This window comes from Melopsittacus undulatus, chromosome 9, assembly GCF_012275295.1.
Source record: "Melopsittacus undulatus isolate bMelUnd1 chromosome 9, bMelUnd1.mat.Z, whole genome shotgun sequence".
Classification (NCBI taxonomy): Eukaryota; Metazoa; Chordata; class Aves; order Psittaciformes; family Psittaculidae; genus Melopsittacus; species Melopsittacus undulatus.
In genome coordinates, this window is record NC_047535.1 from 28,764,442 (window position 1) to 28,791,048 (window position 26,607).

Consider the following 26,607-nt stretch of genomic DNA (forward strand, 5'->3'; position numbering starts at 1 on the left):
AAATAGGCTTGTCTGAAGCACAGGCTGCTGTTACATGTGTCACAAGGAGCCTCCAAAGTGAAAAATCTGAGTCTTTCTACTCTGAGATATGGGAGAGAAAGCAACAAATGATGGTGCGTGGGCAAATACTGGTGAAGAACTGGTGCCAACTGGTGAGGCAGCTTCTGCAGTGCTGTACAGAGACACTGTTGCAGTGCTGTACACTAATGCATGGGAAATTTAAAGGCCACTTGAGATTAAAAGCTGCATTTTATCCTCTAGAACTGGCTTTGAAACACCACTCCATCCCCAGCCCAGTTAACACACACAAATAGCGCATTCAGAAGGCTCTGGGGGAGACCTTAGAGCAGCTTCCAAGGCATCCAGAGAGGGGTTTTTTACAAGGGCCTGTAGGGACACAAGAAGGGGAATGGCTTTAACCTGCCAGAGGGGAGATTGAGATCAGATATAAGGAAGTTCTTCCCTGTGGAGGTGCTGAGGTGCTGGCACAGAGTGCCCAGAGAAGCTGTGGCTGCCCCATCCCTGGCAGTGTTCAAGGCCAGGTTGAACACAGGGGCTTGGAACAAGCTGCTCTAGTGGAAAGTGTCCCTGCCTGTGGCAGGAGGTTGGAACTGGATGAGCTTTGAGGTCCCTTCCAACACAAACCACTCTCTGATTCTATATTTTGTTTGTGTAACACCGATGCCAGGAATAAACGTACAACTACACTGTCTCATTTAAAATCCACTGCATCCAGGAGAGCCAGCCCATGGAAAGCACCAACACCCAACTTGGCATCACATCTGCAAATGCTGCCGCATTTCTGTGGCCAGTCTGAAATGGCTGGTTGGATTTATAGGTCAGCAGATCCACATATAAAGTAATGGTGCCAGTTTGCTCAGCCTCTGGAAACGGCTCACTTCCATCCCACCCCCCAAGGCATCTGTGCTGGTGAAGGACCTGCAGTGGCCAGCAGGATGCTCCAGTCTCCCAGCATGGTCCCTAGTCACCACTAACACTGCGACTGTCTCACAGGCCCCTGATGTGGCACCACCAGGGAAGCAGCTTATCTAAGCTCCCTTATTGACCTACGGTGACAGCTGCCTTCTGGAGAGGAAAAAACCCATTTAAAAGTGAAAAAAGGGACATTTTTCTCTCTCCCCCCCCCTCCTCTGTCCTCTGGGTGCACAAATTCACTCATTTAAGGTGTAAGTAGATCAAGTAGCTAATTAAGGAAATAACCGATAACTTAATCAAGATCATTAGAGGAACCAGCATGTTGCTGCCATTATTTAAATGGTAGCAGAGCAAAAAACATGCTCCTGCAACCGGAGCCTTCAAGACCTCTGGGTGGCCCAGTCTTTGCAAGGGGAAGGCTCTCATGTCACCTCATCCCCTGTGCCAAAGCCACTGAGGAATACACTCAGATCTGGCAACTTCCCACACAGACAGATCATTTAATCATGCCCCAGTCACCACCACAAAAATCCTAAGGGAATGGTTCTCACATTGAGAGGAATTCACTGTGAGAAGCACCATGGAGTTCTGCTTCGGGACACAGCCCCTGCCTGGTGTTGGTGCAAGGGTAGCACAACCCCTTTGCAGAAACGAAGTCAAATACATTGGGACCAGATGTGTTTTGCTTTTGGCATCTTGTGTTGACTTTGCTCCTGGGATGGACTCTGTGATTTCCCTACCCACCCCCACAAAAGGGGGGTTTGCATCCCAGCGCCACATCCCTCTTTCTAATTTCTCCACCAGTTGCACTGATAAAACATCTGCTGGAAGAGAGAAGGGCTCTTAAAGCACACAAATAAAGGCAAACAGAGGATGCTGTTAAACACCCCCACTCCGTAAACAGCTCCAGGACCTCTGACCGGCACAGGCATCCTCTGCCTTCTCCAGCAGGAATGAATCCTTGTTTCCAGCCAAGCACATAGTTTGTCACTAACACAGCCTCCTATCTGCTTAATTTCTAACATATCCAAAAGCAATGGGATTCACCAAGTTTGATTCAGTACTTATAAGTCTTTGTTTCACTTAAAAGAAGCCTTTGCTTTGCCTCAAAGAAAACCGGACATTTTCTCCTGAACTTGAGTTAACAAAGATAAAAACAATCCAACATCCAAACTTAATGCAGGATAAAGGGTTATTTCTAAACACAGGTGCCAAAGGTCCAAAATTCACATTTTGTCATTCCACACAAATCCCTGCAACAGCTGAGAAGACACAGTTTGGGAACTCAGGGCTGAAGGTTATCTCCAGCCTCCTGCAGAGTTTTAGTCTCCAGGGGTTTTCAGAGTGAAAAAAGCAGGAACAGCTCAAGGGCTGGTGAGAAAAGTCATGTCTGCATCAAGGAAAAGTTTTACTATGCCCATAGGGTCGGATATTAGGAGGGGATATGGCAATTCCTAGCATTGGGGGTGGCCCCTGGGCTCTGCCTGCAGTGAGAACCAGCGCTTGCAAAGGCAGGCAGGAATCAGAGCCGGAAAGGAAACTCATTTCCCAATGCAAACATTTGTGCAGTATTAAAGCAGCTTAAACTTTCCTATGCTATAAATCGGGAACCACTAAGTAAGCGGTTACTTACCCAGGCTAAACAGGCACACTGGAAAACCCTCATGGGGTGGGCAAGGGCAGAGGGGCAGCATGGGGAGCGGTGAAGAGAGTGCCTTTGGTGCTGTGGCCCATGGTGCATCCTCCGGCAGCGGTGCCCATGCCGGATTGCTGCCTGCACCCCGCCGGTGCTGCCGTCATATGGGAAGGGAAGGAAGGCTCCGGCTGCTGCCCAGCTGCCGAGTGACGCCCACCACAGTTACAGCTTATTGGTGAAAGGCGTAAACCCTAATCCAATCCTGTCCCTTTACCCAAATTTAGCTCTCCATGGAGTCAACATCCCTTCCAGTTTTGACTAGCAGGATGAAAGCAAAGTTACCTTGCCAATATATAAATCACACAGAGAGAAGCAATAAAAAACATCCCCCCACGCTCAATTTGTTTCCCCTCTTTCTCCCAAAAGAGCTTCTTATCTACCCACTTCGAGGGGACCACAGCCTTGTGAGTGTAGCAAAGAAAACCAGCAACCCTCAGGACGTACCACTGGATCCAAAGTCAGCAAGGTAAGTATCAAGATGCCAATAACCCCAGTGTTCGTCAGAGTGCCTAATGGTACCACTGACACATCTGGGTCAGGACTGCATCACATACAGAGGTTTATAGAACTGGTTAGCACATGGTTCCTAAATTTATACTGAATTTCACAAAGGTAACTACTGAATCATAAAGTGCTGTTGGCAAACAGCCTGCCCAGCTGACACATATGGTTTTCCTTGCTTTTTTTCCGCAGCCTGGTGCAGCCATTAGCTGTAGAGACACATCTTTCTCTGCTGCACTCAGATGCAGATGCTCGACCACAGCACCCAATTTTGACACTGAGGATTCACTGGGGCTATTGACAGCAGTTTGGGAAGCACAGAGCTACAAAACAGGAAGCTCCCGACTGCAGACCCAGAGACCCTGCCTTCATCTGCAAACCACAGGGATAAAAGCCCCTGATGCAACTCCACATTTCTGCACTCAAGTCACAGATGTGCAACCCTGGAGTAGCTCCAGAACCAAGGCCTGGGTGAGCCTTGAATGCAAGCATGCAGCTAGCAGTATGTGATCCAGGTGTCCCGGTGAACAGGCAGCAGGATCCAGATGTGGGCAAGCTGCTCCATCCAGCCTTTGCAGAGGCCAGTGATTGAATGAGGTCTATTCATACAGGAGTGAGGAGGGCTTCCACGAATGCAGGAAAAGTGCTTCTGAGGGGTATTCCCATTGCAAATCCAATAAGCCACTTCACATTTCAACCCCCCACTGTTGCAAGCTTTAAATACAGAAATAATCAAAACATACATTAAAAGAAGAATTTATTCTGAGCTTGGCAGTGTTCATCTAAGAACCTTCCAACTCGGGAGCGGGACTGGAAGAGCGCAGGCAGCCTCAGAGATGGCTGAGCTTGACTCTCCTAGAACAAAAGCAGCTTACAAACCAGGTTTGCCACGTGAGAGCCTAATTAAAGACCGAAGCCCACACAGCAAACAGACAGACTACAGAGGAAATTGGAGTCTAATTTACATGGAGAACGATTACTTACTGCAACCAATTAGTGTCAAGCTGACTGACAGGCTACCCAAAATATGTTCTCCCCACCCTCCCCTGCAAGTCTGAGCTTCCCTCACTGCTGTATTCTCCCTGGGTTGTTTGGTAGGTGAGCTGTAGCACCTTACCACTAGACAATGGATGGCAAATGGAGACCTTTTGAGCTTCCCCATAACAAACATGCAGTTAGAGCAACCTACATGCCACCCAGAGCAAGCCTCAGCCAAGCAACAGCAGAGAGCAGTGCCATGTACTCATTTTCCTGGTTTAAATCCTTAAATGACATCCTGAGGGTCCCAACAAGAAATTAATCACTTATGAGAGGTTCTCTCCTGTCCTGGACAGATATGCTGTGTGGAGGCTTTCACCCTATGGTTTACACTCATGTAGGAGACCTGCAGGCAAGGGTTTGTGTCAGCATAGCAATAGCATTTGCAATGTGCTCAGGCAGCAGGTTTTGGGTCCCAACCCATGCTGCTGATCTGTGACACCGAAGGGAAACACCACCCCGCAGCATCGCTGCTGCCAGACAAGATGCCCTGCTCCAGGCACCTGCTCAGCTGCTCACAAAATAGCCTTTTCTTTGCACACCAGTTCCCCTCCTCTGACTGAGCTGTTCCCCACAGTGGGACCATCACTGCTCAATGGGGAAATGCAGAATCCAGAGGGATTCTCACTGACAGAGGGAGCTGACATGGACAAAAAACCTCCCCTTGTCTGTCACTGCACAGGAGTGCCCATGGTACCAGTGTCTGTGCTGGGGAAGAACACTGCCTTCACTGAGGGCTTTCTTCTCCAGATGCCCTGGAAAATGACGACTTTGTCATGCTTCCCAAAGTACAGACTGGTTGCTAATTCTGCAGAAAACCTTTGTATCAGATCAGTCCCAAACCTTAAAAACATGGAACTGACCAAATGCCACTTCCTTTTATTGCTGAAGAAGAAATGACTCGATTTTATCATTGTTCTTCTCTTACCAGAAAAACGCTTCTTATTAACAGGACTGTTCAACAGTTGTGGTCCTTCCCTTCAAACTCTGGACTGCACATGCATTTTGAATGCAGAAACAGCATTTCAGTGCAACTTGCTGTGTTATTCTTCCTAAACTCGTAAGGACAGTCCCTCTGAGCCGCCTCTGCTCTTCACAGAGCTCTTGTGTATGCGTGTACAGGCACGCAGGGACTCCATTTGGGATATTTAAGACCACGCAATAATCCCTTCCTTTGAGAAGCACCAGTATAAAGCATACTTAAGGACTTTTTGGGTCTTCTGTACGGATGAGATAAGCTATTCTTTTCATCTCTGCAAGTCTACATGGATATATGGCATTTTAAAGGAAACTTATCCTAAAAAGAAAACCCAGAGGAAATGCTTTATAAAGTATCTAGTAGCTGTTTGGTAGTATCTGGAGGCAAGACAGGTCCTCAGTTTGTGTAAAGCATCAGCAGGGATTCTTTAATTTCGATTTGTTTCAAGTCAATGGTGCTAAACCAATGTACACCACAGGAGCACCATCAAGACAGGTAACACATGACCATTTCACACGGGTTTTCTTTGGGTACAGCCACCATGAAGGCTGCAAATCTTGGTGGCCCTGGTCTCTCTCTTCTCCCTCCTGGTTAAATTAAAAGCCTCCATTGATTACCAAGTGGATGCAATGAAAATGCACATGTGCTCACACTCCTCAGAATTAGGCTGTTAATCTGGTGTTTATACTCCTGGAGTTAATCTCCTCCACACCCCCCTTCTTCCCTGGGGACTGACTCTGCCACTTTATCTGCAGCTCCAAGGACAACACATGCTGTTTCCTTTTTAAACTCCCCTCCAGTGCTATGGCCTGAACCAGCTCTTCAGAGAGGGAGCCTCCACCAGCTGCAATTCCCATTAATTCCTCTTATGATTAACAGGTCAGCTCACACCACCCTGATGCCAGTGGGCTTTGGAAGTGCAACTCTATCCATATTATCTATGCATAAAAGACAATCATTACAGGAGCAAATGCCTCACTGAGACTTATCAGCTGCGTGCTTGCTGCTCACTTCTGTGCCACTAATGACTATACAGAAAGCTTCAGCCTCATCGCCCTGCGGTGTCTCCAGGCAGAAGAACCTCTCCTCTGCGGTGATGTTGATTATAAAGGCAATCACTCCTGGAGGGGGGTAGGGGCAGGCAGGAGCATGGGGAAATGAAGAGGAACCTTCTTCTGAGTGCATCCCATTAGGGCTGGTGGCAACTCCACTTGCTGATCAAGTAGGTGGGCTTCCCAGAGCCCCCTCTGGAATTAGGGAGGGAAGGTGAGAAGAACGAAAAAAGAGAAAAAAACAAAGAAAAAACAAAATAACCTTCAGTAACAGCAGCAGACACCACCCTGCCTGGGAGCAGGGCACAGAAGAGCAGCCTCCTCCCTGCAGGCATCGCAGTGCTGGTGGTCACTCAGGGGAGACCCACGGAGATAAAAGGCAGTAAGGCCAGTTGTAAAGTACTTGTAAAACAGCTAATGGTCTCAGGTCCTTTTAAACCATCATGAGCACTGCTAACTCACTTATTTTACTTGCATTCTGGCCAGATTTGCTTAGATTTGAGCTCACCGTGTTTACGCTGATACTCTGCGCATCCTAATGCACAGGTCAAAGCTGGTTGTGGACCCACGAGCCAACCCACACCACAGCCATGTCTGCAAACAATCCTTCCCCTCACCTTTCCAGTTTTAAATCTACTTGCATGGGAAGAAAAGAAGAAACCAACTTAACATCTTCCCTTCAATATGCACTAACTGGAGCTGTTGTAATAACAAAAACCAGAAGGAAAGGTAAGATCTGCTGTCACAAGCACCGTGCAGCCCTGCAGTCCTGACTCTCAAACTCCTGACAAGGTGACACGTTATTAAGAAATACCCATATTAATCCCAACTATAAAGTGCTACATTCAGGCAATTAAACCACTGGAGCGGCTGAGCACTCCCGGGGACCTTTGTACCCTCCTTTCCTATAATCTTTTAAAATGCCCTCTTAGGGAAAGGAATGGTTTCTGCAGAGAGGAACCGCCCAGCTCCTTCCAGCCTTGCCGTGTGTGTGTGTGTGTGTGTGTATAAAATGTTCTTGGCCGCTTCCAAACACTGCACATTAATCTGCGCAATGGAGCCTTGTTTCCTTCGGTGTTCAGATTTCTCTTAGAAAGAGAAGACAGAGCTGTTCCACTTGGCATCACATCCGTTCCCTGCCCCCTTCCCAGCCTTTATTTCTTGGTTTTCTTCAGCATTGCCAGAGTAGCTCACAAGCCATCACCCCAGACATACGTGAACCCGGAGGAGAATATATTGTAGGAGTACACAGATCTATGAGACAGCCAGGATGCACAGAAATAGAACTGGAGGGTTTTGGTTTTAATGCATCAAATTATGAAAAATACCACCACTCCTTTCCTGCAGCTTAGGACACATCAGTTAGTTCTCCCTCAGCCATTTCTTTGCCTGAATCCGTAGTGACAGGAACTGTTCCCTGAATTAAAGGCTGCTGGAAATGAAACCCAAGAGAGGTCCCACCTAGACAAGCCTGTGCACCAATAAATCAGAGCATCCCCACCACGCAAAGGGCTCTCTGGTACAAAGCCAGGCATCTTTATTAACACCACTCTCTGGGCTAGGATTTTTGTGCCTGTCTGCCCAACATTTACACATGTAAGAATCCCCATTGCGCAGGCTGCTGCCAGCCAGGCACCTTGCTGGCTGCTTTTCTGCAGCAGCTGGAGCACGCTCTAAACTACCCACGTGCCACTGAGACCCAGATGGGTGGATCATGATGTCTCCTCAAGTCTTCATTAAACATTAAAATCGTCTGTAGTTGCAGTCAACAGGCTTCCCACAGCTGAAACTTCAGCTGCAGCTTTGCCTGCTGGGAAGTGTAATCTCAGCTGTACTGCAGGCAGAGGGGAGATGCTCATTGCTGGACCATGTGGTCCCTTGCCATGCGTTATGGTGGACATTTCCCTTCTTCACCCCACTATCATGACCTCGGGCATTGCAGTCCACAGAAATTACCAGAGCTTGAGGAATGCACCAGGAGCAGAGCCGAGAGGCACCTCAGACCTCCACCATCAACTGCTTAATCACACCCAGGCTCACCATGGGAGGGATGAGCACCTCTCTTTGCTGTGGATGGGCTTCTCAGGAGGGTGGATGGAAAAGACGGGTAAAAGCTGTATGTGGATCATCATACAATGATAGAATCATGTAATGGTTTAGGTTGGGAGGGACCTTGAAGATCATCCAGCTCCAACCCCCTGCCACAGGCAGGGACAACCTTCCACTAGGCAGGCTGCTCCAAGCCCCGTCCAACCTGACCTTGAACACTGCCAGGGATGGGGCAGCCACAGCTTCTCTGGGCACCCTGTGCCAGTGTCTCACCACTCTCCACCCACTTTAGTTTAAAGCCATTCCTCCTTGCTCTGTCACTGCATGCCCTTGTAAAAAGTCCCTCCTCCTGTATGAGCAGCCCAAACCCTGCCAGTCCCTGGCAGCTCAAGCAACCTCAGGCTTCTGTAGCACATCTGGCATTTTGAAAGCTGCAACAGAACACTGCACTTTCCCTTACTTCCAAGCATCCCCAAAGCCCCAGTTCCTGGCATTTTTACAACAATTAAACATGCAGTTCTCAACACTGAAACCCCATAAACCAAAAAAATCCATATGGTAGTGCCCCCACAGACCAGCAGCCATAATCTTGGTGCATTAGATCTGCCCATTAAGCGAGTCTATTTTATCAGGGCAGGGTTTTTCTACAACTAAAATGGAAACAATTGTGAAGATGAACAATGCCTGTGATAGTTTTTTTGCTGCACTCGATTAAATACAGGACACACCAAATCCATTTCCCCCCCCCTTGAACAACAAACTCCACAGTCTGAAATTAAGCCCAGCAGGGTCTGTAAGATCCTGTATAGATTTCAAGAGATAGCATGACTTTTTGGGAAGCCTGCCTGCTATGTATACACACTTTGCAAAATCACCCAAGTACCTCTGGCACCCAATATAAACACGAGGAAAGCTAAAAATCATGTAGTGTTTTTATCTCAACACAGTCAACACTGCAGAGCAAGCCACTGATCTGCCATCTCATGATAAACCAGCTCCTTGCTTTTGATCATTCTAGTGTGTAACCGTGGATGTGAATGTACAATAATATCATAAGAAGAAAATGGGAGGAGAAAGCCCAACCAAAGCAGCACACCAGCTGAACCAGGCGCTTCCCAACCAAAGGGCATTTGTAGATACCAAAATTACCATTTCTCTTCAAGACAACTGATCCTTTTCATAAAAATATAAGAAGCCCTAGAGATATTCTGGTTGATAGCTATTAAATGAACAGGCCTCATACTTTTTTTCCTCCCAGGAAAATGACTGAAGCTTGGCTTTAGCATAATCCTGAAGATTATTTACATCTTCTGCAGTTTTTTCCACTGCTGCTGAATAATCACAGATCCTTAGAAAACCACTGCCAGTGAAACATAAACCTTTCCCCCCCCCCTTCTTTTCCTCTCTCTTTTACTTGTTTTTATACATTCTTCCTTGCACAGGAGCAGTAAAAAGGGTAAAAATACTTGAGGCAAGCAGACATAAGAGAAATCCCTGGGAGCAGTGGGGAAGAGGCAGCATTCCCACCACCACAGCACTGCCCACTCAGTGGCAGAAAGAGAAATGTCTAAAAGAGGAAAGAATTGTGGCTGCTCAGAAGGCAATGGGAAGAGAAGCCACCTCTCCTCTTTGTAGGAAAGGGGTCCAAAAGCCTGTGCGTTCCTTGAGTAATGGGATGCTTTGGGAAAGGAAACTTATAGGGATGCTTCAAGACAAGCACTTTGGTTTCTGATTCAGCACCCTTATTATTTCCAGTTACACCAACTCCTTTCCTCTCCTGCTCTCTCCACTAAAACAGCTGTACACAGGGAATGAGAACAATTAAATACTCTTGAACATGCAACTGGCATGGCAGTGAGGTTGTTAGGCTCCTTAATATGCTTTCTAAAAGTAAAATGACATCCAGGTATACAGATCTCCCAGCTGCACTGTGCCCAGGGAATGTCTTAATGCAAACTCTCTAACACCCTGGTTTGGTTTTGTTGTTTCAAAGCAAACCTGGCCCCATCAGCACAACAGCAAGAGCTTGGCTGATGTGCAGGGTCCCAGATTTCAGTTCCTCTTAGGTCAAAGGGAGCTGAAGAGGCCTGGTGCTCTGCGTGGCCAGATCCTGTATTAGAGACAGGCTGAAGGGACAAATGCTTCACAGACAAGTGCTGTGAGAGGTCAGGACCATGGTGTTTATCCTGCTTTGTGTGACATGCTCCCTGTCACTGCCATGGGGACAGACATAGCCAAGGTCTAGTTTGGGAGGGATCCCATCTGGTGAGCAGGACCGGTTTGAATTACACACCAACCTCTGCTGCAGAAGGCTCATTTGCAGTAATTAGAAGCATCATGTGAGCACATGGGAGGACTTCAAAGAACACCGGTAGTCTCGACGGTCTTTTTTTTAGTGGTCAAGAAGCAAAAATTCCCTTGTGCCCTTGAGCATCGCTTAATAAACCAAAATTATATAGAATTCTTATGTTTTTTGGCAAGAACCAGGCAGGTCACTGCAAAACCCACCCCAGGGAGAATTAAAGGTCATATTTTTTATATCAAATATATCTTTTAACACACACACACACACACACACACACACACACACACACACACTTCACATACACGGCCATTCCCCACCCAGAGGCACAGACATATGTGCTGCTTCGCTTCCGCCAGCCTTCCAAACTGAATACAAACAAGGATTCATGTATACTGAAATCTGTAGGAAGCTTAACATTTACTTGGCTTTTGTGTAAACACTTACATGAATTACACAAGTTTCAGCCAAGAGGCTCGGCACCCTGCCGTGCAGAGCCATATAATTTATTACAATTAAAAGCAGAGAGTGAGCAATCAGGCTCACCCGACACTGTGCTGGTATGGATTTGTTCTTCCAAATAGTTTCCAATTTGCCTTTGCAGCAGCTCAACCTCTCCGGGAGAAATCCTGCTGGCATTAGCCCCACAGTGCATGGGGATGCTGCTGACCTGCACCCAGCACTGCTAAGAAACCTGCATCCAGCTATGGTACTCCCAACATAAGAAGGACGTGGAGCTGTTGGAGTGAGCCCAGAGGAGGCCATGGAGATGCTGTGAGGGCTGGAGCAGCTCTGCTCTGGAGCCAGGCTGAGAGAGCTGGGCTGGGGCAGCCTGGAGAAGAGAAGGCTCCTGAAGGGCAGACCTCAGAGCAGCTTCAGTGCCTGAAGGGGCTACAAAAAGCCTGGAGAGGGGGTTCAGAAAAGGGCCTGTAGGGATAGGACAAGGGGGAACTGAAAAAGGGGAGATTGAGGCGAGATATAAAGAAGTTCTCTACTGTGAGGGTGCTGAGGCGCTGGCACAGGGTGCCCAGAGAAGCTATGACTGCCCCATCCCTGGCAGTGCTCAAGGGCAGGCTGGACATGGCTTGGAGCAACCTGCTCTAGTGGAAGGTGCCTCTGCCAGTGACAGAGGGGTTAGAAGTGGATGCACTTTAAAGCCTTCCAACCCAAACCATTCCATGATTCTACATATCATCATCATCATCACCACCAAAAGAACCCCCCCATAGTACATACATCACCCCAAACTACAAGACAGGGTCTATTTCCCAAGTCTCTGCCTTCCTTACTCAGTATTCATAATATGCTAAGCTATTAAAACTATCCTGCAGACAGTGCTGCGGCTTACAGTGCTGCAGACAAGTAGTGTTATCACTTGGTATTTCTTCTTTTGTTATTACAGTGAATCTTCCTACATCTATGAAAATAATCCAATTATTGCTTACCACTGTTAAGGTCACTGTTGCTTTGAACAGAGATTTGGGTAATACTCTGATTACTCTTAAGCAAATATTGCTGGGACTCAGGCAGAAATTTCAGAGGGATTGAAAATCCATTTTACTGGAAACTACAGATGGAAAAATATTCACACTCTGGAGGATATAAACAACAAAAAGAAGGTACCATTTCTCTGCTATATTAGAAAAATATTGGTTTATCTGAAATCAATAGCATAGATATATATATTCTGCTATTAAAACCATATACAATTTCTCCTATCCTGTAACCTCCAAAATATGGCAACCATCAAATCTTTATTAAATATTCCCATAAAGGCTCCAAAAGGTATTGAACTACTCCAGTGCACTGTATGGAAAACAGCAGAAGGCTTGTATCACTTGTGGGAATAGAATTGCTCCCAGAGAGAAGCAGATATCAAAGATCAATCTGTAATAAGGAAAAGGAAGTTAACATCCCTTCCAGCAGCCTCAGAGATAATTTTTTCTGCATTGAGCCACAAGATAACAGCAAAATCACACAAAATACAGATGATGCCAAGAAAAGGTGTCTATTATATTTCTTTTGGTGCAATTAATCACTGGTTCTTTACTGTCAGACCATCCTTGGTAATGGCAAAAAAAAGGGGGGGGGGGAATACTCAAACCTTTTTATTTTTCCCTTAAAAAGGAATTAATCATATTGTCACTGAAAGAGGGTTTCTCTGACATCACTTCTCTTGTACTGGCCAAGTGATATAAAAACAAAGCACTGCTAGGGCTTGCTGTCCTTCTGCTGAGCAAAGGGATGCTCAGAATTAACCCCTCAGTGTCCTGCCAGCTGGGAACAGACACCCAATCTGGTGTCTCTGGACCAGGGGAAAGATGACAAACTCTAACAGCTCTGGGGGCAGAGTTGGCCACAGTGACATCCCTATGCCCTTTACAGAGCTGCATCTTTATTTTGCCCCTACACTCAGGCTGGTGAGGTTTCCAGCACTGTAGATGGATAACACCAGGGTGGATGTCATGGTGCTAAGAGACTCAGCCCTGCCATGGAGAAGAGATAGCGTTTGACACGCCACCAGGGACAGCAATGGGTGAGTAGGCACAGCGCTGCAGTCTCTCTCCTAGGAAACCTGCTCCGCCTGCCTCACACACCAAAATCCCAAAGGGAAAGGATAGAGTGGAAAGCACATCAAGAAAACCTATTTAAAGCAATACCCTGCTATCAAAAAGCAAAGGCAAAATGTGAACATGCCTCAGCCCTCCCGATAACTTTACTGATGCCAGTGAGCTGCCTGCCAGTGCAGGGCATGTTGCAGGGCTGGGGGGATGCCCAGCAGCAGCAGCATGGCAGTGCCATCACATGGCCTTAGCATTTGCCTCCTGCCTTCCTATCTCAGACCCAGGTTTGGAGAAGAGGGGATCACTGCTGGGGCAGCCTTTGCCTAGAAAGGGTGCCCAAGGAATGAGGAGTGCCCAGGGGATGAGTGAGAGCCCACACAAGGCTTGTTCTCCACTGGCAGCCAACAAGGACCATGGATGCTCATACACCTCCCAGCACTGTCCTCACACCTCTCCCCCTGGTCAGAAGGCAGCAAGTGGCTTCAGGCATATTTGGCAGCAGGAGGTGATGCTCTTATCCATTAAGGTGTTATCTATTTTGAACAGTTCCAGTGCCTTTCTCCTGTTTGTTTCTTAATGCTTTACTCATTAATGCCCACAACCTACTCTGCAGCACAGACACCTGCATGCTTTTAATTGCTCCTAGATTGTCTTGATTAGATGGCTTTTAGGGACCTTTAGCTTTTCTCTCAAGAGGTATCCACAAGGAGAACACAAGCTAACAGTGCCAATCCAGGCTGCTATGAGTGATTCCTTCTGGTATGTACAACAGGCAGGGCTTAGGCTCTGCTCAGACCTTCCCTGGGCATCTGCAGTGCTAGGAAATCAGACAGCAAAGGGTACAAAACACCATCTAACACCAGCTGAACTTCCACTGGGATAGAGATTCATGCCCTGTGTGCCAACTCCTATAAAAACGTAATTTGACAACTAATCCTCTCTGTTCTAAGTAATAAGTGCATTTGCAGGGTTTTTGCAGCACAAGACCTGTTTTTATAGAGAAAAAAGCAGCAACCTGATAAATTGAAAACTGAGTATCTAACACAAATTGTATTAGTGCCTTAGCAAGCGCACTGGCCATTTTACAGACACTAGATTGTTAGGTTAAATAGCAGGGAACACGGGAAGAAAAATACACACAGTTTGTGCTCACTGTTAATGGTACTAAAACCCAGCAAACAGGAAAGCCCGCAGGACAGGGTTTTTAAAAGCATTCTGTGAGCTGCAGAATAACCTCCAGGTTAAAAGTGCATTAAGGTAATTATAAGTTATCCTGGCTGCCTTGCTGGGGCCAGCACAGGGACCCAGGATCCACTGCTGTGGGATGCAGGATGCAGGCACTACAGGGGGGCACAGCACAACAAAATGCCTAGATGGCTCCTTGTAGCATCCCCCTTCCAAAAGAGTGAGACAGGCTAAACAAGGGATGGATGTGTCTGAGATAAATGAACAGATGCACCACCCAAGGAGAGATGGGGCAAAATGCAGAGCCAGGTAGCTAGCAGTGCCCAGGATTATGCTGGCACAGCACAGCTTTGATGCTGGCAGCGTTTTCAAGGAAAAAATAGTAATAATAAAAACCCCCACGCAAACTCAGCTGGCAGTCCCCTTTCTAGAGAGGTCTGCACAGATTCTGTAGGAATATCAAAAGTATAGTTCTGTTTAATACTGTCAGTATACAAACAGCACCTGGTAATGCTGATGGGTACAACACTCATCAAATAAACTTTAGAATCAGGCGGACTAAGAGAAGATCATTACACTTGCATCTGCACTGCTGCTTTTAACCAGGACTGCTTGAATGAAAGGAGCCTGAAGCATGAAGAGAAAATAGTACAGGTGGATTTAATGCAGAAACCCAAGATGCCTCATTAGCACGGGAAGCGAGCGTTGTCAAAGAACTCGCATCTGCACCAAAGCACCAACCTGGTGTAATTGAGCCCAGCTATTTAACAAAGAATGAATGAGACTCACATGGTGGTGAGATGCAGTCTGATGCAAACCCTGTTCTGCAGGTACCACGGGGGGGGACGCAGCCCAGAGTCATGCTATGACACCATGCAGACTTTACGCAGCCTGAAATGGCCAAACAAACACTGCATAGGTTGTTTTCTCATAAATTTAGTCAAATAACCAGTTGCATATAGCAAATGCGTGTTGAAGTAATGCCACTCACACTACTGGGATTCTCATCAGGGATGGGTATGTCATGAATCACTGCTGAAGCCAACATTAAAATGATATTGATGTTAAGAATCCCAGGAGTCCCATTCGGTGCTCATATAACATATGGCGCATGTGAATTATATAGCTTTTGTATTCATCTGCCCAGAATGCCATCACTTTGCAAAAGTTTCATAAAATATTAAAATTAATGAAGATAATTTATTTTACAGCTCTAGGCAAAGGCCCTGGAAACGATGAGAACCTCCCCATTAAATTCACGCAGGTCTGCGACTCGCAGCCCTAATATCTCGCATCTGTTTGCCAAGTGAAAGACGCAATGTCTTTCAACTCTGTTACTCGATGGATCAGTCTGAATTTGCTTATTAAGATTTCTACAATCCATTATCACTGCAGGAAACAGAGAGGGAAGGCTGATAGACTAAGCGTATTTATCAAACCATGTGAAATCCAGAGAGACACGCAAAACAAATCTTTACAGCCACTGCAGGAAAGTTCTGGGCATCTTTATTGACAGCCCAACTGTGAATTGCACAGTTGGCTTTTAAGAACTCAACAGAAGGCTATGACATATAAGGACAGCATAGTAAAAGCCTTAATTTTCATGCCTTATGATAAATATAGCACTGCTAGAAGCATTTCAAAAGGACTGTGCTCACTGTATGCAAAACGGTATTTGAGGTATCAGCAGGTGGCTGAAACACTCCTGCACCAAAGCACAAACCCAAGCAATAATGTATGGTGTTAGAAAGCAGCCAGGGCCAAGATATTCCCTGCTATAATGATTACTATAGAAGAGAGTGATTTCTGCAATATATATCAGGAAGATTCAAAGCGAACAGCTGCTGGGAACTTTGAACAACCACAGAATTCAATAGCAAACCTCTGATGAATGGTTAACACCTTGCAGATCTCTTTTCAAGAGCAAAGAATAGTATAAAACTAGTAGCCTGTAGCAAAACTATGCACGCACCAGATACAAAGTCAGTATTTCAACCAACTGATCAGACTGGTTTGGGTTGGAAGGGACTTAAAGCTCATCCAGTCCCACCCCCCTGCCATGGTCAGGGACAACTCACACTAGAGCAGGTTGCTCCAAGCCCCTGTGTCCAACGCAGCCTTGGGCACTGCCAGGGATGGGGCAGCCACAGCTTCTCTGGGCATCCTGTGCCAGCACCACAGCACCCTCACAGGGAAGAGCTTCTGCCTAAGAGCTCATCTCAATCTCCCCTCTGTCAGGTTAAAGCCATTCCCCTTGTCCTGTCCCTACAGGCCCTTGTCCAAAGCCCCTCTCCAGGTTTCCTGCAGCCCCTTTAGGCACTGGAGCTGCTCTAAGGTTTCCCCTTCAGGAGCCTTCTCTTCTCCAGGCTGCCCCAGCCCAGCTCTCTCAGCCTGGCTCCAGAGCAGAGCTGCTCCAGCCCTTGCAGCATCTCCATGGCCTCTTCTGGCCTCCCTCCAACAGCTCCATGTCCCTCCTGTGCTGCTGCCCCAGAGCTGAATGCAGGACTCCAGGTAGGGTCTCATGAGATCAGAATAGCCCAAAAAGAGGGTTCATGCAAGGTGCCCTAGTCCACCCTTCTGCCCCAAGGGGTAAGTGCATTGACATAACTGCACACATCTCAGACTTCGGCTATATCCATGCACGCAGGAAGAGGCAGCATATGAACTGCCTCATCACAGAGTCATGCACCTGGGTTGTGCTGGTGTCTGAAAAAGCAGTTAGTAATTCCTGTACCTTAAACACAGCACACACAAACTTCTGCAACATTTATTATTCCCTTATTTTAACCTAAGTTCTCCATGCCTCACATTCAAACAAATCATCCTACTGAACACAAAGTGAAGGGAATGGGTGGGGATGCATCTGCCTAAATGAGCACGCAATTGGTAGTTACTGAGCATGCAATTATGAAAACTTGAGTCTACCTAGAGATGTTTCCCATTAAAAAACATCTTGGTAATACCAAATACTCTTGGACCACTTCTCCACAATGTAAAAAATCATGTGCAAAAGTGCCTTCTACTTCCAAGTTGCCATAAACATGAACAGCAGAAAAACAGTATTATGAAAAAGGAATTTCAAAGTTCATGTCATTGCCCCAAACAGCTGCACTGCAGCCAAGTACACAAACAGTACCAACCACAGAGCAGCCATCCTTTGCCCAACAGCAGCCCACAGGAAAAATCACAAATGATAAGGGCAATGATGATGATAAATGATGCTGGACCAACAATGCTGTATTCTGAATTACACTTTGATTCCATTATTTCCAGCTCCCTCAGCACATACGCTAAATATATTGAGAACGTGTCATGATGACATGTGGATTTGTGCATTGATTTCAAAGGTATGTGGAATCACATAAACAGAGTGTGTGCTCACACCAGCCAAGACACTCTTTTATTCTTCATATGCATTTACTGGTGCGAACAGGCTTGTCAGCATCACTGCTTGGTTCATCCATAATCAACATCCTGATGCCAAAAGAGAACAAAAGCTGACACAAGGACCAAGTTTTCCAAAACTGAGAGCTCTCTGTATCCTTAAAAACTAAACACTGAATTAAATAATGTACCTCTTGACCTGAAAACGAAAATGTTCATCTCCAGTTTAAACATATGCTAAATTGTACAGATGCGCTAGTCCAGGGAGTTGACCCAACGCCTCAGCTGATGAAGGATGATCTAGCAGATGGAATGACCAGCTTAAGGGGAGCTGGAGAACAACAGACAGATTTCATGCACCATCAAAACATGACAAGGATGCAGGTGGCCACTGCAGCTCAGGTTCCCTTGCTCCCACTGATGCTCCCACATGGGATGCTCTTCAGAGAAACAAGCACCCCAAGGGATAAATCAAGCCCCTGTTCATCACACTCCAGGCTGGGGCCCTGCTCTCTCACCAGTGCTCAGCTGGCTGGGATACAAAATGTTAACCAGAACCAAAGAATCCTGAATTGGCTTCACAATTTTGTTCCCAGACACCTCAGACCAGCTTTATCCTTCCTCGTTAGACAGTCCCATGCTGCTTGTATATGGTTTCATTGAGTCTTCTTGCTTTTACAGGTCCATCAGACATAAGCAGGAAATGGACAGACACACCTGGGAAAAGTCATTAAAATACTTGTAATGTTCCCTTAAACATTCATTGTTATGCTTTACTGGAGGATATCACATGCTCTCTGCATGCTGTGTTTTCTGACAAAGGATATAATCCTGGTTCTTCCATGCTTTACCCCACAGAAAATTGACCTGGATCACCATGTTGTACTTGTCCTGAGAAATAAGGAGGCACTTCTCCAGGGCACTACCTTCTCCTCAGTTCAATTCCTCTGGGAAGCCCCTCAGCAGGGCTGGCTTGTCCCCAGACACAAGCAAAACACTACTGCCCATCCTTTCCAGAGGCTTTCTTCAAGCCTTTAAGCACCCAAGGTCTAGTCATTGTGATTTACTTCAGACAGGGCTCTTTACAGCACTGCTTGTTCACTGCACCTCACCAGCAGTGTCTCATACCACTATGACTATACTTATGATGCTCAAAAATTATAGTTTCTTTCACAGTTCCTGGCTATTGTTTAAAGGTTTACTGACCTAACATTAAAGCCTCAGCCATCACCTTTGCAGTGCAAGGGCTCTCTCACACCAGTGAAGTGTGATTATCCATTGATGTAACCAACACATGAGCAGACATGATCCCTGCTAACACCTTCAGGAGATGCGAAGTTGAAGCTGGAGGACAGTTTGCTTTCGAGCAGCTGTTGGAGAAACTGTTACTTCTATGACAAGCAAAAAGGGATGGACTCTATCCACCACAAACACCCTTTTCATCTGCAAACTAAACTAATGCCACGGCAGAATCCGTTTTCACTGATGCTTCTTAAAAGCAAGGCAGGAAAAGCATTTCAGTTTTTATGTTTTCTCCACTACACAGAAAGTCAACACAGGTCTTTGAGATACGTTTTTTCCTCCTCCCAAAAACCATAGTACTTTTGGCAACTTACATTTTAATTAGTAAGTCTACTACCCTATAAGTAAACCAAATCATCACCTACCAAAATCCAGTTTCCTACAAGGGGAGTTTCAGCAAATGAGGAAAAGAAAGCCTCATCTGCTGATAGCAGAAGGATGCACCATCTTTACCTTCTCTGCTCTGGCTATTTGACATCACAATCACAATGAAGTAAATCAATACACATATGATACATACTACATATTTTATGCATTTTTATACATATATATATATATTATATGCGCTCTGGGTCTCTGAAGGTCTAGGACCATACACCTCATTGACAGCAAAGCTTATGCATGCTATTTTCCATGCAATTCATGCTTCCAATCTGCCTAGCATAACTCTCTCGGGTGATTTAAATAAGAACTGAAAATCTTCCCACAAGACTGAAGCAGTGCCATCGAATTGGTAAATACCTCAGGCTCCATGGAAGTCTGTTAATGTTAATACAGGGAATCTGGTTGATGCAAATGAAAAAGAAAAAAAAATAAAAATACTCATTACACAGTTTCTTGTAATGACAGCACTCAAATAGAACCACAACAATCTGCTTTTGATTAGGGCAAGACATTTAGTGCTGCTGCTATTATTTGTTGTTTCTATGGTTCCTCGGGCACACATCATTCTTCCCAGACAAACATGGAGAATGGCTCAAACACTTCTTCACTGCAGTAACAAATCCTGCTGGATTTCAGCAAGGTTGAGCCCATGCACCCCTCTGCCCTCCTCCCAGCTCCAATACACTTTATATATGGGTTTCTCTTTTCCTTTTTGGAGTAGGAGTGGGGTTCCCTCACACTTCCATCCACACTGCAAACTTCCCATGTTCTCTTATCTGCTTCCAGCAGAAAATGTTCCCATTTTTATTACCCGGGGAAAAGTCATTCCCACCTTAAGGAAAATCAGTGTAGTGCCATGGATGCCAAGAGAGGGCCCAGATGAACATCTCATATTAAGCACAGGATCCCCATTCAGCTGCCTCCAAACTATATCTACACAGACAGCACAGAGCTACCTTACAGGCTGGCAAAGCTGTCTTCATCTATCCCGGAAGGATGCTGCCCTTCAGACTTCTCAACCTGAAGCTTATTTTGATTTTCTCTGAAGATGAAAACCCCAACAAAACAAAAACCTCCAGCAATCTGTCAGGTCAGAAGGTTACAAAATAGAAGTCCAACTTTAATTAGCTGATGGTGGTTAACGGACTCATAAGCATGTTCCAAGACCAGATTTACAACTTTAGCTCCTTGGCACACTCTTTTGTTTGGTTGCAGGAGATGACACCAACCACACAAAAGCGTCTGCACATCTACCAGGTCACTTTGTGCAGAATTAATAAAGCAATATAGATGATAAGAAACACATCCAGTGCCTGGATATACTGTATGCTCGGGGGAACTGGACTCATTAAACACCAAAATAGTGATCTATTGTGTAGGACGCATGTCTGAAAGAATGGTTTCCAGATGGGACCACGTCACTCATAAAAAGAGATTGCAAAAAGCTCTCTTTGTAAATAAAACAGAATAAAAAGACTAGTATGTATACATATACCCATAGCACAAGCACACATATATATTGCTTACATTTTTCCAAGCAGACTTTACACAGCTGGCTAGTGTTTAATTTGTGCCTCTTTTGTACCTAGATTCCTTTTTTTGACCATAAAGTATTTTATAAACCCAGAACCGGGCTTTCTACCTTAGAAGAGGATTTAAATGACAATTACCACACCTTACTTTTGCTCCACTGAATTCTTCTCCCACCTCTGCAAGGCTGGGACAGACTGTGAGGCTGGAGCTCACACAGCAAGGAAAACAAATGTCAAGTTACTTTAATTTTTACAGTACTTCCATGCGCAGTACATAAACCCCTATTCAGAGTAAACAAATCTATTGCAGAGCTGGGGAGTGATAATCAGAGTACACACATCTCAATAAATATGTCAAACTCAAATCGTCAGACTTGGCTCTTTCCTTTGCTATTCGAAAGGGACCAAACAAACATTTGGAATTCATAAAAAAATCATTTAGAAAGGCCATATAGTAACAAGGCCAGTAATAAATCATGTTAGTGAAGCATCACAGTACAAACTGGCACTTGTGTGTTGGAGGAACAGATCTTAGGAGAAAAAGGCTGTTCTCCGCCCTAACGTTATTAGACACTTGTTTAGTTGCCATTGACATGTTGCTCCCAAAGCTGTTGAAATATTTCCTGCTTGTCAGTGATTTACTGTTCACCATGGGTTGAAATTCTCACCAGAAACTCCCATACAGCAGGTCATCACATCCCTCACCTCCCATCCCTGGATACTGGACCAAATGCAGACAGTAACCAGGACACCAAATAGCCTGAACACTATTTTACTTACTATTACTACTCCATTTCTCACATCTGTTTGCCAAACACAGCTATTTGCTTATCCATTTCATTTAAACATTATTTTCCTCTTCAGTATAAACAGCTTATCGCTGGAGAGCTACTCTACACCCAACAAGGGCTGTAAGCAATATTCCACCCTCTTACTTATGTAAATACTGTTTATTAACAGGCAGGCACAAAGTGCAGTGCCTGAACGGAGGCCTGCGAAGCTTTGCACCCACATTTTGGCAGAAAAGCTGAGAAATGTGGGAAGGTTTGATGGGGTATAACTCAGAGGGAAGCCCAGCCTGCTACCAGGATGCTGCTGGAGTTCTGAGCACCTTGTTGCACCAGTCAAGGCTCGCCGTGCACCATGAGCCACCCAAAAATGCAAAGTCATCTTCTGTAAGTCCCAAACATGCCCAGAGGCCCATTTTCCTGACTGGAAACGTTAGACTGCAGTTAAGTTGGAACAGCTTTTTGCTTTGTGTCGCCCTTTCATTCCAGAGTCAAAAAAGAGCCTTACAAGAGGGGGGAAGTGGAATTATAGCTTGAAAATATTATGGCAACCCATTTGTAATATGGATCAGCTGCTGAGGTGATGATAAAGAATATTCCCAGTAAAATGGTATTCCCTGAATGACTGACTGGGCAACTGATACATGTTTGGTACCAAACAACAACAACAACAAAAATCCATAAGAAAAATTATTTCAAATCCAATCTAATCCCTATTTACTTCACTAATGACTCAACTCTTTCATTATTCATCTGTGGTACCACTTGTGCGTATCAAGTATTTCAAAGAGCTTCTTTCTTCCCTCCCCCTATTTATTTCTTCTTCCTATTTAGAGATTCCAGGCTCTCAGGCTTCACCTTTGAACATCAGCTCCACTCTGCTGCTTTTCATTTTCTACACAAGCAGACTTGCAGGCGATGGAGATAAGGTAAACTCTCCTCTACCTGCCCGAGGGCAGAACCCAAAGTAAGGTGCAGCTCCCTAGATAAACACCCTGTGAGTCACTTCGCTGGATGCAAGCTAATGAATTGGATGTATCTGTTCCTCTGTACTGCATTTATTCAATGTAGGCTCCCCAGAAAGGCTGGCTGCCTCGCAGTTACAACATTCAGATGTTGTGAGTTCACGAGCCAGAATCAGTAAACATGATGCAATTATTAAAATAACTTGATGTGGAAAATCAACTTTAAAGGGTCCTCAAGAGAAAAGGCACTTCTAGATAAAATGCCTCATAAAAATGCATGTAACAGCATCCTGGCTGCAGCACAGCTAACAACCTGGGATCACATTTTATCTTGCACTGGGTGAATTACATCCTGAGACATCTCCTCCTTGCTTTCCCCATCTGGAGGTTCAGAGCTCTGGAGCTCTCACTTCCCAAGCTGCTTTGACTAGACCAGATCACCCATCAGCATGCAGCCATTAGGAAGATGGACAGGATGGGTCTTCTCCTCTTGTGCTTCTTATAGCTTCCCAGGATTTCTTAATGATTTTACTGCATGTTAATTCTCCTAAAATCCTATGATAATCACCCTTAATTCAGCTGCCAGGATCCCAGCATTTGTTACTTTACCATTTACTCTAAGGAAGGTATGAAGCTGCTGTATTCCATTGGAGTCACAGACAGATGAGTTTCTAGTTGCAGAACTCTTCCCAGGTTCTTTGTTTCTACTTGCAAACCAATTTCCACATGGGAGACAAGAAAACCTTTGCACAAACCCTGTGCTTTCACACGGTCAGCACACGGCTCTCCTGGCAGCTCACAAAACCACTGACCACCAGGTTTACTGCAGGACGGGACAAGAGAGGACAGGTCTGCTCAACAGTGGATTCTTCAAGTTTCAGAAGCCTTAAGAAATCTGAGGGGTAAATCTAATCTCAGCAGAAGGCTCCTGTGAATCGCAGCCTCCCACTCAGAGTCTGAGGTCACCAAGATATGGTTTTGGTTGCAAGACCATCACTTCAGGATGTTCTGCCTGTCATCTCCAACAGAAGAGAGGGCATCTACACTATAGGCAAAGCCCAGCTGCAATGCTCGCACCACACAAACATGTGTCAACAGTGGTATCTCTACCCTTAAGACCTTGTAATCCTCTTTAGGAGAGAACAAGTTTATCATAGGATTATTTAGGTTGGAAAAGACCTTTAAGGTCATTGAGTCCAACTGTAAGCCTAACACTGCCAAGCTCTGCACTAAACCGTGTCCTTACATGCCACATCTAGACATCTTTGAAATACCTGCAGGGATGGTGACTCCATTACTTCTCTGGGCAGTCTGTTCCAGTGCATGAAAGCCCTTTCAGTGAAGAAATTATTCCTAATATCCAATCTAAACCTCCACTGGCACAACGTGAGGCCATTTCCTCTTGTCCTATTGCTTCTTACTTGGGAGAAGAGACAAACCCCCATCTGGCTACATCATCCTTTCAGGTAGTTGTAGAGAGTGATAAGGTCTCCCTGAGACTCCTTTTCTCCAAGCTGAACACCTCAGCCCCTCATAAGACTTGTGCTCCAGACCCTTCCCCGGCATAAACCCAAAAAGCAAAAGCAGTTAGGAGTGCTCCCCCCTTTCACTTCTACCAGTATCTTCTAAGAGAGTCCTGCAAACACCATGAGGAGCCTTACTCTCTGGAGCTAGTATTACACCCTCCTTGCCCACACTTCACCCCCAGAAAGAACTAGTAGAGGGCTGATGCCATGATTATCTGAGTACTGGCATGGCCACATAGGTCGGAATGGAGTGTGAATCCAGGGAGGGTCCTGAGGAAGGTGCTGCAGCTGAGCACAAGGCTGGGTGGTCTCTTGGTGGAGAATCACCCCTGTGTCCCCTCCCTGGGCTCCTCAAATCCCAGCACTCCCCTCCTCCTTGTGCTGAGGAGCCACAACCTCTTTAGAATCAGGACTGGGGACATCTCCTTTCTCCTGTCTCCAAGCAATGAAACAAGCTGGCTGATCATTTGGGAAGGGAGCTAACCTGACACTGATGCCAACACGTGCCAGATGCCATGGCAAATGCTGTGCTGAGCTAATTACGTCCAGCCACAATGCTTAATAACCAGGCATTACATTGCCTCATTAGAAAGCCTTTGCCTGGCTCCATCCCTGATACCTGCACTGCCTGCAGGGCGAAGGGACCGCTGCAGTCTCGCTCTATGGGGCCTTTCCCACACCCTCCTGCCAGCTAAAAGGGCTTTTTCAGTGACAGGCACCCCATGGAAGTGATGGAGCCAGGACTGGCAAACTGACACAAGAAAAAGAAGAGATGGGCAAGCTGGAGGGGTGATGCTGCCCCTTGCATCCAGCACAGCCCCTCTGCCTTGCCAGCAAAGTGTCAGCTCCCACCACCAGTATCCACACAAGACCTGCTTGGCCAGCACCAGTGATGCAGGTCTCCGTGTGTGGTCCCTGTTTAAGCACCATCTGTCTTGAGTTTAGCACAACAACGCTGCAGCCTCACCAATTAAAACAGTCTGACAGAGTTAAACCCTGAATAAATGCAAAGTTAAGTAAATGATCAGCAGTGAAGATAAACAGCACAGTGATGGGAGCCAGAGGGACCATGGCACCATAGGAGGTGAGGACAGTCACCCCAGTCTAACCCCACACAGAGTCAATCCCTTTCCTGGCCCTTAGACTGGTGACAGTGACACCAGGGCATCATTCACTGTCTAATCCAGACATAGCTGTTCAGCAGCTGCTGCACTGCACCTCACTACATCAGTATCACAACAGGGAGAGAGCAGCAGAACACTACAGGTAAAAATGCAATTTACTGCAGATCCTCTAGTTAGGACAAAAACACTGTCAAAATGCAAACCCCTGTTTATTCAAGGGTAGAAATGCTGAAGCACCAGATCCAAGGGATATGCACATTCTCCTCACCTTACCACTTGCTGAAAAAGCCAGCAGCAGCACAAGACAATTCAGAAACATCAGAATCAGGCACGGACACAGCATGGAAGTGCAGCCTTGGCCCTCACTGTGTTTGCAGAAGTGACCAGACCAATACAACATGAAGCAATGCCCTCAAAATGTAAATTGTGAGTGAACCATCTGTATCGGATTGGGAGATGAACTTCCCAGCATTCATCATCAAACTGGTGTTACCATTTGATGTGGTTTCCAGAAACCCTTCATAAAACCCAATGTGCAGCTGTCCCCTGTTATTTTCTCCTGCCTAAAAATATGTGTATATGTGTATATATATCCAGAAACAAGTTTCATCCACAGCTCTCTGAAGTCTTGAACAGAAAAGTTAGAGGATATGAAAACGAATAGAAGGTGGCTCAGGCTTATGAAACCAAAGACAGAGTGCATAAAGCAGCAATCACAAAGCGCTGGGCACCAGTCTGACCTGCCAGCGCCCCATCACCACCCAATTCCTCGAAATTAAGTGTTACCTGAAAAATAAACTGCCATGTACAGAAGAGCACACTGAAGTCCCTGTACCACAGAGGCTTAAGGCTGCTGGCTCCCTGGATAACTCTCCATGGTAAACATATACATCCAGGCCCTGAGCCACTCAGTGCTTGGAAACCTGTTTGTGTTAACAGGAATGATGTCCATGAGGAACAAGGAATGGTGAAACTGCACCAGGAAACACCTAATCTGCCAGAGAACCATGGGACCTATTTCCAGCTGATCTAATCGAAGAAAGCAGAGGATGAACCTGACAATCTTTACTCAGGCGAGGCTCCTCCAGGAGCCAGCAAGACATCCCTGTGCTGCAAAGCCAGGATGGTGGTGAACTCTGAGCCAGCCCTTCTCATGCCCTCAGGCGTTACAGCAGATTTGGGATGTTTGACTGAGGAGGAACTGAATCTGGAGTTTGTTTGCAGAGCGTGAAGGCTCAGTTAGCTCTCATCGTTCTTGTCCTGTCATTACTGCTCCACCACCTGCTGACAGGTTCTGGCA

The 26,607-nt window shown here is 46.0% G+C and overlaps 1 protein-coding gene across 2 annotated transcripts in view; it reads right to left on the bottom strand.

Moving 5' to 3' along the window:
- Positions 1 to 26,607, bottom strand: part of PRICKLE2 (prickle planar cell polarity protein 2) — a 104,522-nt gene that overhangs the window by 52,903 nt on the left and 25,012 nt on the right. The window contains exon 1 of one of the 2 annotated variants that reach the window (XM_034065985.1): positions 2,570 to 2,674. The exons of the other annotated variant lie outside the window; for it this stretch is intronic. The gene's annotated coding sequence lies outside the window, so the exon portion shown is untranslated. Of the gene's footprint in view, positions 1 to 2,569; positions 2,675 to 26,607 lie in introns of those variants that run through there. 2 annotated transcript variants of the gene reach the window in all.